This window comes from Haemaphysalis longicornis, unplaced genomic scaffold (assembly GCF_048455015.1).
Source record: "Haemaphysalis longicornis isolate Haplotype H1 unplaced genomic scaffold, Haemaphysalis longicornis Haplotype H1 scaffold_8, whole genome shotgun sequence".
Taxonomy (NCBI): Eukaryota; Metazoa; Arthropoda; class Arachnida; order Ixodida; family Ixodidae; genus Haemaphysalis; species Haemaphysalis longicornis.
The window spans coordinates 68,000,430-68,013,544 of NW_027526445.1; the positions used below are offsets into that span (position 1 = coordinate 68,000,430).

The 13,115-nt window shown below is 49.3% G+C and overlaps 1 long non-coding RNA gene and 1 pseudogene across 2 annotated transcripts in view; both read left to right on the plus strand.

Moving 5' to 3' along the window:
• LOC144149166 (uncharacterized) overlaps positions 1-13,115 on the plus strand; it is a 153,364-nt gene that overhangs the window by 51,173 nt on the left and 89,076 nt on the right. The gene's annotated exons all lie outside the window — the stretch shown is intronic.
• Positions 8,028-8,938, plus strand: LOC144149717 (polyubiquitin-B-like; annotated as a pseudogene).

The following is a 13,115-nucleotide window of genomic DNA, read 5'->3' on the forward strand; positions in this document are numbered from 1 at the left end:
TGCTGTGTACAAAACTGGGCCAGAAATGAATACGGCAGTAGTGGTTCTATCCATTGTTTTCTCTTGTTCCATTCATTGGATGGTTCAGAATAATGCAACGTATACTTTTGTAGAAAAGTGTACTTCTTAAATGAAAGGTGGATGCTTTGGTATTTACAACAGCTGGCATTTCTCACCTGTACGGTGCCAAGGGCAGGGTGGCTGTGGCATTAGTGCCTCAAGGCATGTAAAGTATCCTCCTTCGCTTAGTCATATCTGATCATATGCGGTATGAACTTAGTCATATCTGATCATATGCGGTATGAAAGTTTTCTGAAGCTTTGGTATTCCACATTACATCTAGCAATAATGATATGGCTTGCAGGTGTGTACACATTTAGTTGTTCTGAGTGTCCTAGCCTCCTCAGTGCGTGTAAATTGCTGAAAGAGCAATACCAGCAGCTGGTAGTGCCTGCGCAGCGGTGAGGTTGTATGCCCGCTTGATTGTGTGAAGCCTGCTTGGAGGAGGAAGTCACTTGGACTAACCATTCCACCAGGAGCGTCATGGCGAAAAAGGTGCTGTGCTGGAATCACCGCAGTGGCTGCAATGTCGTCACGCCTGCTGCAGACATGTCAAGACACTTTCACCATGAGTGTGGACACCACTCGGGAAGGTGTCCCAAATGCTCGGCGAAAAATTCTCGCCAGAGATGTGTGCACACTTCTGGAATCTCGCTGTGACGCTGCGAAGGTACCTAGAGCAGCTGCAGCCCAGCCGGGAATCGTTCACTGAGAGCAAGAAAACCTTGGCGCACCATGTCAGGAGATTTTGGGCGGCTTTCGGCAAATACACAACGTCAACTCATTTGCGCTGTCTTCGAAACAAGCTCAGCTTAAAAGATCAGCTTGAGGAGTCCATGCAGACTGTATATGCTAATCAGCAGACTTTCCATAACAGCTTTGTGTATGCTAATCAAGAGACTTTCCATAACAGCATCTTCATCGCAGACACTGCGATGCGGACAACGACCGGAAGGCGTAAGCCAAGCTCTTGTTGACAACGACGTAATTAAGCTGTCAATGATTGCGCTTTGTCGTTTGGGCGTTTCGTGGTCTGAGCATTCGTCAGGCCTTAACTGCTGTGCATGTTTTGTCGTATACTTTATAAACGTACATACACTTTTAAAAACGTGTAATATTTTTCACTTCGTGTTTTAGGCCGTAATGGCATCCGTGACACACAGAGACGCGTGGGGTGTCCTGCGAGGCGATGCAAGGAATATTGCGAGTGCATAGGGTATTTCGTCGAGGCTGCAACGTTCCGCACCGATTCACCTCAACTGCGCTGTGGCGACTGTGACCACGAACCAACAGCGCATGGGAAAACAAGCCCATTGGGTATAATGGCAGAAAATTATGCAAGGTTTGGTTCTCTTTTCAAAAAAACGGTCTTGGAATGCAAATAGATGACTCACGATTAGAACCGCATTTGTGAACAGGTATGTGCGAAGACAAGCATTTACAACTGTCGAAAATGAAGTAGTGTAGACCGCTTATAACGTATGTCGCGGGAGCCGCAAAAATGCGCACTATAAGCGGTACCGCACTATAACCAAAACGTGCGCGAATTCAACCAAATCGCCACCTACCTCTCAAGTCATCCTAAATTTTTTATCACCCAAACGCACAGCACCTAAAAACGAAGGCAAGGTCTTTATTTCGTATTATTTTTAACATCAGCCACTGCTGCAGGGTCTCACATTGCAAAAGCGCGGTCTTACAAATGGCGAATGCGGCTTTAACTTCCGTTGTGTTTGTGTTTTGAAAGACTATGGCTGCGTTTTTTGCGTCTATGAAGATGCCGCAGGACATGATAAGAAAGGCCAGCGGGATTTTTTTTTATCCCACCTTGTGTTCACGATGCCGAAGGCGGCTGCTTATCAGCGCAATGGCGCAGCGTACTGATGGTTGAAACCTTCGCGCGGCTCGCTTGTTCGGAAAGAGCGGTGGCTTATCTGCATGATGTTCTAAAGCGTGAACCGCATGGAGCGATTTCTCGCAAAAACGTGCACGCACGCCGCAGGCGCGGCGACACCGGCGCGGATACAACTGGCAGCGCAGTAAGTGGCGGCAACATGGCGTCGGCACCGGCATTGAAGCGGTGCAGGCAGTTCCATCGACAACTTCTAACCGCTCGCTGAAATGCCGCACGAGGCGCAACCGAAGATGCTCATGCAAGAAAAGAGCTGATAATGTGACCGCAAAGTGGAATATAAACTGCCATTCACGCTGCTTGTGAAAGCGCCCATCAAAAATACCGCGGTGGTAAGCCTAAACTAAAGTCCCTTTATCTGATCGAGGGACTTTAGCCTAAACACCTCTGGTGCGGCTAGCCGGCTCGGGGCACTTCGAATCTCCCGCCATTAGGTGCGCGTCTTTCCATTGGTGCAAGTCGTCAGACTCCTCCCACTGCCACGTGAAGAAGCCACCGCGAGCGTGGAATCGTAGACGCGAGCATGAAAAAAACGCACGCGCAACCCGATGTGCACAATTCGTGTGCAAAAACGGGCCATGCAGTTCACGATTAACCCTTTAATGCCGGAATTATGAAATAGGCCACAAAAAAATTTCTTTTTTCGTGTTTCGGCTTTAAACAGACACCTTGATTACATTCCACAGTTTTATTATCTGGGATGCAACTTAATCGCCGACTATTAGGTTTGTCGCGAATTCGCGACAACAGGCACTTAGGCCTATATCTAGAATGCAACTTTATCGCCTACTTGGTCCTTATCGCCTACTTGGGCCATCCCTTTGTTTGGGGTTTTTTTGCGTTGCAAAAAGATTGGTCTGCTCTACGATGTGATGCGGTAAGCTGTCATCAAAAAACTCCTTGAAATATTCAGTAGGTGCTCACACAGTGTCTCTTTCAGGAAGAGTGGTATTCCAGGATGGTAATTGCCGCTGTTCTTGACAGTCTGTTTTTTTTTTCATTTCACTGTCTGTTTGGCAGAGGCAGTTGGCAAGGGTACCACGTCACCGTTTTCATCTTCACTGCTTTGACGGAGGCTCTCTCAAGGGCGCAGCTCGTGCTGGTGCATGAGGATCGTAGTCAACATCGTCGTAATCACTGTCACTAAGTCAGCTATCGTCACTGTTATCCTCAGATGGCAGGCGGGTGCGAAGCCCTTTTCTTCCATACAATAGTCTGACATCAATCCTCGGCCATAAAATAAAAAAAAACCATCATACCTGCAGTCACCGCAAACTGCCTAAATGGCCGAGTGTTGCGAATTCGCGACATGCCACGAAAGCAAGAAGCATGCAACAAAAAAAGTATTTTTCGACTATCTAACACCTCATGGGCAGTCTCCTGAATGCGTGCAAATCGAAAAATAAATCTGGGGACCTTGTACTCATTATGGTTAGACAGAAAAGAACGACGAAGTGAGAGCTGTCGCACGTGGCGCGCGCAGGCCGCCAACCGATGGACATACTGGGTTTAATTTTCAACACCTTATACAAGATGGCGCTACAAGTCTGGAGCGCAACCACCACCTCTTTGCCGCAAACACATCCCAGTCGCCGCTCAAGCCAGCAAAGGTTTCGCAAGTTGGTTGGCCAGCTTCATTCAGCATGTCGCGAAATCGCGACAACCGGCATTAAAGGGTTAATAGAAACAACTTGCCTCGCGCGGACGTGGCGTCGGTCGCTATCTTCCGGGGTGCATCAAGCAAGGACAGCTGTGGTTATCACGTACGCGCGAACTAAAGGGTGCCTATTTTTTTTCTTCTGTGTCGAAGTTAGAGGAGATCAAGGGGTGCGTGCTGCGTCAGATGGCCGATTTCATCATTTCTTTTTTTCTTTTGCTACCCTAAAACGATGCCCCAGCTGCGCTGGTCGATCAGCAGACCCGCCGAAAAACCGCACTATAAACGGTATTGTGGTTCGGCCAACCGCATCTTAAGCGGTATGCTTATGCATTGAGTTCTATGGGAGGCAAACCGGTGGTCACAAAAACCCGCGTTATATCCGGTCCCTCACTATAAGCGGTTATGTTATAAATGGTCTACACTGTAGATCGTTTCGCAAATACGGACGAGATCACGAACTTTAGTTTTTTACTTCGATGCAATAAATATGTGCAAGGAAATAACGGGTTCAGGCTCACACAAGCGCATTTAGGTTGTCTGGCATGAAATGAAGATCATTTCTGAAACTGAACTTCGAACTTTTCAGATGAGTGGTGGTCCATTGTACAGTTTAGAAGCTTTCGGGCCATGGCTTTGTTACACGTATTCAATATTGGAGGCTTAATTTAAACAGCAGAAAGACACACAGTGACCAAAGCGAGTCAATCAAGGCCAAATACTCATGTAGGACTAGTTATGTTTTATACAAAGATAATGTTCTCACACTGCCTCTCCTCCTGGTCCAATCCATCTGCCTTCTGCAGGAGATTTTGGGTGACTGGCTCCACTTTTTTGGCAGCCACATCGAGCACTGTAGGCATCAGGCGTTGTGCCAATTCAATCATGCTTTCTATTGGGGCGTCCCCACCCATCCTCATGAACTCTCGAAAGACCTGAAATAGACACCAAAAGGCGCAATGTAACATGGAGGAACAATGACTACAAAAGTTTAATAAAATACCTCTCTTGGAGAAAGTGCGGGATACTCCTCTAGAATTGTACCCAACAGTGGTCACTCCTCCACAATCTATTTACGTCTCGCCGGAAAGGTTCTTTCCATGGAGTCTGCAAGCCTAGCAGTGTTAGGGACGACCTTCCCAGCTTCCCTCTGCATTGCAGCTATATGTCCATTGATGCTATGGACATCTTCCACACCTTCGGCACTCCTTCCCAGCTCCTGCATGTAGGATTTAAACAAGTTGTTATTAAGGAAACACACTGGTCTCAGAAATTTTTGTTTTGCTTTCCAACCAATTTTGACGAAACTTGATGGGCTTGTTCAGTTTTTTTAGTGGATTTCAAATATGTAATTAGTTTGATGTGAGGTAACAAGTTTCCGAGTTAATTAAAAATTTTCCTTGATTGTTCTTCAGAACAATAGCAGAAAAAAACTATTCAACAAAAGATTACCAACAAGACATGGATACCAGAAGTTGTGGAAAATGAAATGTGGGAAGCAGTTTTTTTTTTGTTTTGAAATCGCATACACGTTTACATAGATTCTAACTTCTAGGTTGGAACTACTACTGCTAACCAATAAAAATATCACTAATTTCGAGAGTAGGTAGTTATGTGGGACACGATCAAAGGCCTTTGAAAAGTCTTCTTGCTTCTTTTTAACCCTCTCATGCATGAATTAAATCCAGAGAATACAAAAATTATTTTGCACCAAAAAGTATTCGCAGGGGCCACAAAGACTATGAAAAAAATTTATTTCAAGTGATCAAGAGCCTCTGTATGAAAGTATCAACGTGTCCCCATTTGAGGACATCATGCTTTAAGTTGATATTTTTCTTTGGTTTCAGCACACATGAGATTATAATACTCTAATCATTCTATTGAGCATTCATGCTAAAACACTGGTAGAAACAATTGCAATTCAAAATTGAATGCTGAGGATCAGTCTTGCACATTCAGCTTAGGTGCTGTGGAAGGACTGGAAGCACTCGGGACACAGAGGCACGTTGCACCGACCGCAGAGGTACCTTGTCTTGCTGCGGCAGGCAAGGCTTCGACAGCGGCTGGCGTACCTTTGTTCGCTCTTCTTTGGGAAATGGCGCCCGCCATCGAGCCTCTTTTCCAGGGGCACATGGTTGAACACTCTCTTCTTTATGGGGGCTGTCGGCGAATCGTTGGATGGCCGTCCTCGTCGCTTCGAGCTCTGTGCTGCTTCACCACGAAATATGAGCGCCTTGGCAACGCGACTTCGGAACTCAAGTTGGTCCATTGGATGCTCCACACCTTTGTCCCACCTCCACACAATCCAGGCGTTCACAACTGCGGCGTTTAGCAGATGGAAGAAAATCCTCAAGTAGCCCCTCTGATTCCGGACGTCGTTTCTGTACCTTGCAATCAAGGAATCCACGAGGTCAACACCTCCCATGTGTTTGTTGTAAAGTTCCACGGAGTACGGCCGGGTGACATCCATTACTTTTCTCTCTTTTCCGTTGTACCTTTTGGTAGTGCCTTCAGGCTGCCGTCCGGCGTAGCTGGAAACAACGTGAACAAGCGAGTTGTCCAGCCACCTTGTCACTGTGATGTTGTCGGCTGAGGTGCAAATTGATGTGCTTCCCCTTCCATCCGCTTTGAGCTCCTTCAAGGGCTTGAGCTTTTTATCCGCTCCTTGCAGACGGTTTGCACGGCATGTACCGACAAACAATATTCCATCCTCTCTCAGTTTCCTGACCAGGGCCATAGAGGTGAATAAGTTATCAGCATAAACTTTATATTTTTTCCTTTCAAGTCCCTTGGACAACCTGATGACAACTTCTCCGGCCATACCAATTTCGCTTGAAACATTGGGTCGCCCCCCTGTTGCACCTTGGTATACCTCAAAACGGTAAATGTAGCCAGACACTCCTGCTCTCACCCATACCTTGAAACCCCAGCGCTTCGGCTTACTTGGAAGATATTGCTTTATGGAGGAGCGCCCCTTGAATGGTATCACCATCTCGTCGACGGATTGGTATTCCTCGGGATCAACTGCCGAGCAAAATGCTTCGTTGAGTGCATCAATAACTGGCCTCATTCCAGCTACGCGGTCATTCTGGAAGCTCAGAGTGTCGCTGTTGTCTTTGAAATGCAGAAATCTTCGAATCTCCTCAAAACGGTTGACAGGCATTGAATCGGCGACAAGGTCCATTCGAAGTCCGGATTCCGTTGACCAGTAATTTCTGATTCTAGGATATCTGATGTAAGTCATTACCAGGCATATGCCAAGGAAGACTTTTAGCTCTGGCAGTGTCAACCTGAGGTTCTCTTTCCCTTTTTGCACGGCATACAAGTTTGTCTGAAAAACGATGTGCTCCAGTAACGATTCAGGAAAAAGAGCCAGGAAGTAGTCAATGGGGAGCGCAGCGTGCACATTGACTTTATGCTTACCAAGGAAATCGGGAGCCTTTCCTGCCCAGTCGTTGTCTTTGTCGGCGATCCACGGTGTGCTGTTCTTGCTCACCATAGATGTTCTGGAGGGGGCTTTAGCTGCACCAGAGCTTGTCGAAGCGCCGTTATCACGCACAGGCTCGCTGTCTTCACTTTCGTCTCCCGAGCTGCTCGAAGTGCCAATATCGGTGAGGAGCGGCTCCCAATCATCCGCTTCGGAATCGTCACCAGAATCAGAGGAGAGCTCTAAAAGAGCATCAATTTCTTCCCTGGAAAGTCCCCGCTTGGAACACATCTTCGAAATGTGTGGTTTTGCCCAAGGTTTATGGAAGCGGGAGACTTTTTCACATTCAATAAACCGCGCAAAAGCAAACTCAACGATGCACGTAAAGCGCGGGAAAAAACAAGCACTTTCAGCACTGGCTTGGCATTTTACGAGTATTATTTTTTTTGGTGGCGCTGCAGGTAAGGCTATACGTTTCTTGCATATTGTCCCCACTTGAGGACATCTGTTCTTTTCTTTCTCTACGGCCCACCGCCAAGAAGAAAACTTTAACAAAAGAAGCTCATAATATTCAGGAATTGTTCTTTGCGACCATATTTTTTGTAGTTGAAAAACACCATAACCTGTCGAGCAAATGTTTTTTTGTTTTTTGGGAACATTGAACGACCTCAAGCAAGCCTACTGCCCCTCAGAACCTGGCGATTTAAGAAACACAGACAGCTAGCGCCATCTGTGAAACAAGTTAGGAACTCTGACGCATCCTCAATTGAGGACACTATGCGGCTAATAGCTCGATGCAAGTAACTGGATGATGTCTGTAGTAAGATAAATATGTGTCCTCATATGAGGCCCGTATGCATGAAAGGGTTAAAGATTTTATTCCATGGAAATTAGTATGTTGTGTGTAAACTAGGCAAACTGTGTTTCGCAAGAGTAAAAGTTTTGAAATCCGTGTTTCATGTTTTGACAAAGATTCTTAATATTAAATGCTATTACGTGTGTTATGCTCGACCTTGGAGGTCGAGCCCAGTGACACGATCGAGAACGTGAAGGCGAAGATCCAGGACAAAGAAGGCATCCCGCCCAATGAGCAGTGTCTGATCTTTGCCGGCAAGCAGCTAGAAGACGGCCGCACTTTGTCTGACTACAACATTCAGAAAGAATCCACGCTGCAGTTAGTCCTCCGTCTGCCGGGCGGTATGCAGATCTTCGTCAAAACAATCACGGGTAAGACCATCACCCTCGAGGTCGAGCCCAGTGACACGATCGAGAACGTGAAGGCGAAGGTTCAAGACAAGGAAGGCGTCCCGCCCGATCAGCAGTGACTGATCTTTGCCGGCAAGCAGATCGAGGACGACCGCACCCTCTCCGATTACAACATCCAGAAGGAGTCCAGGCTGCATCTGGTCCTGCGACTCCGGGGTGGTATGCAAATTTTCGTCAAGACCCTGACCGGCAAGACGATCACCCTCGAGGTGGAGCCGAGCGACACCATCGAAAATGTGAAGGCGAAAATCCAGGACAAGGAGGGAATTTCCCCGGACCAGCAGCGTCTGATCTTCGCCGGCAAGCAGTTGGAAGACGGCCGCACCTTGTCCGACTACAACATCCAGAAAGAGTCCACCCTCCACCTTGTCCTGCGACTGCACGGTGGGATGCAGATCTTCGTCAAGACGCTCACGGGCAAGACCATCACGCTGGAGGTCGAGCCCAGCGACACCATTGAGAACATCAAGGTCAAAATCCAGGACAAGGAGGGCATTCCCCGAGGACCAGCAGCGACTCATCTTCGCCTGAAAGCAGTTGGAGGACGGCTGCACCCTTTCTGACTACAACATTCAAAAGGAGTCCACGCTCCACCTCGCTCTCCGGCTCCGCGGTGAACGCGGAGCCGGAGAACGATTCTCTGTTAGCCTGCTGCACCGGGCGCCGCGATCTCCTAGACACCACATCCAACAGCACCTGCAATGCCATCGCCTGTACATGTGAGTCCACTGATGGAAGCACAAGCATCGCTTATTTAGGCCATGCTGGGAATACTCACTGTATTTTCATCACTAGTGCTGGTTGGCAGAGAGGTAGTCTTCTTCAGGAGGGTTTGCAGTGCGTTGTCCAGATTCTGTCACTTCTCCCTGTCGCACATCCATCCCCACCAGAAAGTTGAGCGCTGGATAGAGGAACATATTGACAGCATCTGCACGTTGCCAGGCCTCAAGGCAATTTCAAGGCTTGTTCCGAGAGCTGCTCACAAAGTGTATAATCTCCCTTTGCTTGTCCACGCTACGAAAGCCCTGGGCATTCAAAGAAAGAAGATGCAGCAGAATTAGAATAATAATGCGCTACTTGTCATTGACATACATTTTTTTTTCACAACCATAAGTAAACAGACTTTTCGGGGACGCATAACTTCTTACTATTATCGCTGGTGCTGTCCGAGTCGGTGGACGAGGGCAGAGTTTGTTTCGCTGGGTCAAGGCGGGCGTGGTTTGTCGTGTCCATGTGGGTGTTGAGAGGGGAGTCGTTGCTCGTGCAAGGGTCCTTCTTGGGGGTGGGTCCGGTCATTGCCTGGGAGGCTGCCAAAGTGACCGCGGGCTCTTCGCACCGCTTGGCTGCTTTCGCCGGCTTGTTGCTGACGTGCACAGCGGATCCATGCCTGCGGAGTGGAAGGGGTGGTGCCGGCACATCCTTAGAAGGCGCCCGTGCACTTGCTGTCCGGCGTGGGCTCCGAGCTCTGGCCGGCTGGCTGCTCCGGCGGGTGGCTGGCGCTGCTCGTAGCGAACTCGTCGTCGCGTTCGCCGAATGTGGACAGCGGGGAAGGTGCCTCGCCGAGCAGGAACAAGCTGGCTTCATCGTCAGAGGCGTCGTCATCTGTGCCACGCTGCTCCGCTCGCCCCACCTCCTTCACCGTCGCCTCGAGAGACGCCAGGAACCGCTGCAGCGCTGCTCGGGAGGGCCGGAAAGTTGTGTAGTTCGGCGGTGTAGGAACGTGGCTGCAAACAGTTGGCCGTGGTGTGGTCGCCCTTGCAGTGCCGGCACTGCGCCGTGAAGTCTTCGGCACTGTGGCCAAAAGCACCGCACCGCACCCACAAGGCACCTTCCAGTTCCACTGTGGCCTTGCTGCCCGCAACGCGAACACACCCGCCGCACGCCCTTATATTCGCACTGCCCCCTTTCCGCCTTCACGCTGATGAAGTTGGGGACCGTTTTAGCCATCTTGAACTTGACAAAACGGCTGCCGGTCTCCAGGAAGGGGTACCCTTTCTGTCCCCTTCCCCTTCCTGACTCACCGATGACAGCCTGCACCCTGGCAGAGTCAAGTGCAGTTTTGGGCGAAAGGTCTTTGCGTGCATTGCACTGCTTCCCAAACAATGACTTTCCCTTCAGCTCCTCTTTTGTAAAAAGGCTCTTCAGCAGAGCCCTTGCAACTTTCGCAGCGTTTTCTGTGCAGGAATTCTTCAGGGCTTTCACCACCAACTCGCTCGCAAGAACTCCATGGCCAAGATCCACCTCCAGGATAATAGCAAGTTGTAATTTTGTCAGACTAATCAGGCCACATAATGTCCACACAACGCATACCAGGGTTTGTGCAAGAATTCAAGGATTTTCAAGGGTGCTAGGAAGCACGTGTGCTAACGTTTCACTACTGTTTTGACACGCTAAATGTCTGCTTCTCTACATCTCAAAAATGACCTCAAGAAAAATCTCCTTGGAACAGCTCCACCCTTTGGAAGTGGACAAGTTTACTCCCACCTACAGTAATACTGAGGGAGCTTTACAAAAGCCACACCATCTTGACCCCGCAATTTCTGTTCCCTTCTCGCAGAGAGTGAGGGACGAGATGACTATGCATGAAGTCTCCTTCTTAGACACATTCAAATCATCTCGCACTGAACTTGCAGCACCATGGCGTCTCCGTCCTGTGTCATTTGATCTTTCATACGATACAATAAGAACAAGACACCAAAAAGTGGGATTTTGCAGCATTTCATGTATCTGCAGGATATACAGGGCTGCAGAGTTTTTCAGCAATGCATCTAAAACGTCCACTGCTGTGTCTTGTGCTGCGCATGGTCCCAATTTCGAGGCATGTAGAACAATGAGCAATCTTGGTGACGGTACTGGTGATACCGCGGACCCTGAGCCCCCATACTCTTGCTGTAATCTGCCGTGGCTACGAGTTTTAAGGTGAAGGGCAGAAACCACAAACGGTGGCCGTTCCAGCCCATCTCAAGCTCCTGCGGATGGGCTCTCTGTCTGTTTACCAGGCAGGGAGCTCCGGGACCTCTCGGCATCAGGGTAAACCGAGCGAAGAAAGTACCCCCGTTCCCTGCTTTTGTACATGCTGTATGTTTTTTTCTAAATTTCCCAAACCCAATGATCGGCCCCCTAAAAGGGGCCGCACCGAAGTAGCCTATCCACCCCTTCCGACCATGACAACCCAAAAACCTGACAACTACCCACATTTCTTGGTAATTGAATCTCTCAAAGAAACCAGGCCTATTGCTTCACAGTCCGTTTTCCTGATTTCGAAGTTCTTAGAAAGTATTATAGGAGAATCTTACAAAGCTAAGAACAGAGAACCGACGGGATCTTAGTAGAGGTACACAATCAACAGCAGGCCACGAAACTTCTGAAGCAGACACGAATTGCTGATCTCGACGTCAAGGTCACGCCCCACCGCAGCCTCAACAGCTCCCAGGTCGTGATCTCGGAGCCAGATCTAGCAAACGAGACAGAGGCTGATCTTCTGGAAGGCCTGAAATGTCAAGGTGTGACGGCTGTCAGGCGCCTAACTATAAGAAGAGAAAATAAGGTAATACCCACAAAAGATATCCTCACATTTGATCGTTCTCTCCTTCCAGACCACATCAATGCTGGTTTCATCCGGTGCTCCGTCTGAGCGTACATCCCAAACCCGCGTGCTGTTTCAAATGCCAGCGGTTCGGCTATGGTACTAACTCGTGCCGGGGCCAAATAACCTGTGCCAAGTGCGCCCAACATGACCATCCCACAGATAATTGTAGTTCACAACTCCTCCTCTGCATTAATTGTCAGGGCCCACACGCGGCGTACTCCAGGAAATGCGAGAAGTTCCAGCTAGAAAAGAAAATAATAAACATCAAGGTCACAGAGAACATCACCTTCCCAGAGGCGCGAAAGAGGTTCGCGTCTTTCCCCCTGGGGAGGTACGCCGACGCAGCTTGCCAGGGGGCGGAGCGGCGTCTTGTTTCGGCGGGGACCCAGTACCGAGAGTCGGACTTTGTCCCGCCACCGCCCCCCCCCTGAGCGGCCTCTTGCGGCCCAACCAGCCTCTGCACCGCTCGCTCACCCAGCAGCGGCTGTGGTGGCAACGTCTGTTGGGGATGCTGCTGCATCCACTGCTTCCTCTCCACCGGCCCAAAGCACACGCAAGGGCACGGAGATGGAGACGGAAGCAGTCGCAGCGACCCCTTCCCCCGCCTCACTGCCTGTGCCATCTGTGGTGCTCCCAACCTCTTCGGCACTGGCAGCGCAGGCAAAGAACACCCGAAAGGGTACCACGTCAAGGGGGCCCAGTCTGCTGGGCACCCCCTTGCCTTCAGGTGACGACATGGACGTCGAGCCCTTCCGGCTTTCATCGCAGCGGAAGGAACGGGCTGCGACGTCCAGGTCAGTAGAGAAGGCCAGAAAACCCCTTCCAAGAGTGCAAGCCCCGAAAGACCCTACATAAATAGTCACACTCCAGTAGCTCTAACACATCATAATGGGAACAGAAAACATCATTCAATGGAACTGCACAGGCCTCCTTAAAAATCTTGACGATGTGTATGAGATTCTGCATGCCAGTCGGCCAAGTATCATGTGTCTGCAGGAAACCCACCTCAATTCTAAACAAACAGATTTCTTAAATAGGTACATGGTATTCAGAAAGGACAGGGTTGGCTGCACCCACTCTTCAGGAGGGTGGCCATTGTCGCCCGGAAATCATTAGCATGCCACCCTCTCTGTTTAACACTGTCCTCGAGGCTGTAGCGATCCGTACGATAATATTTAATAGGTTGATAACGGTATGCTCCATC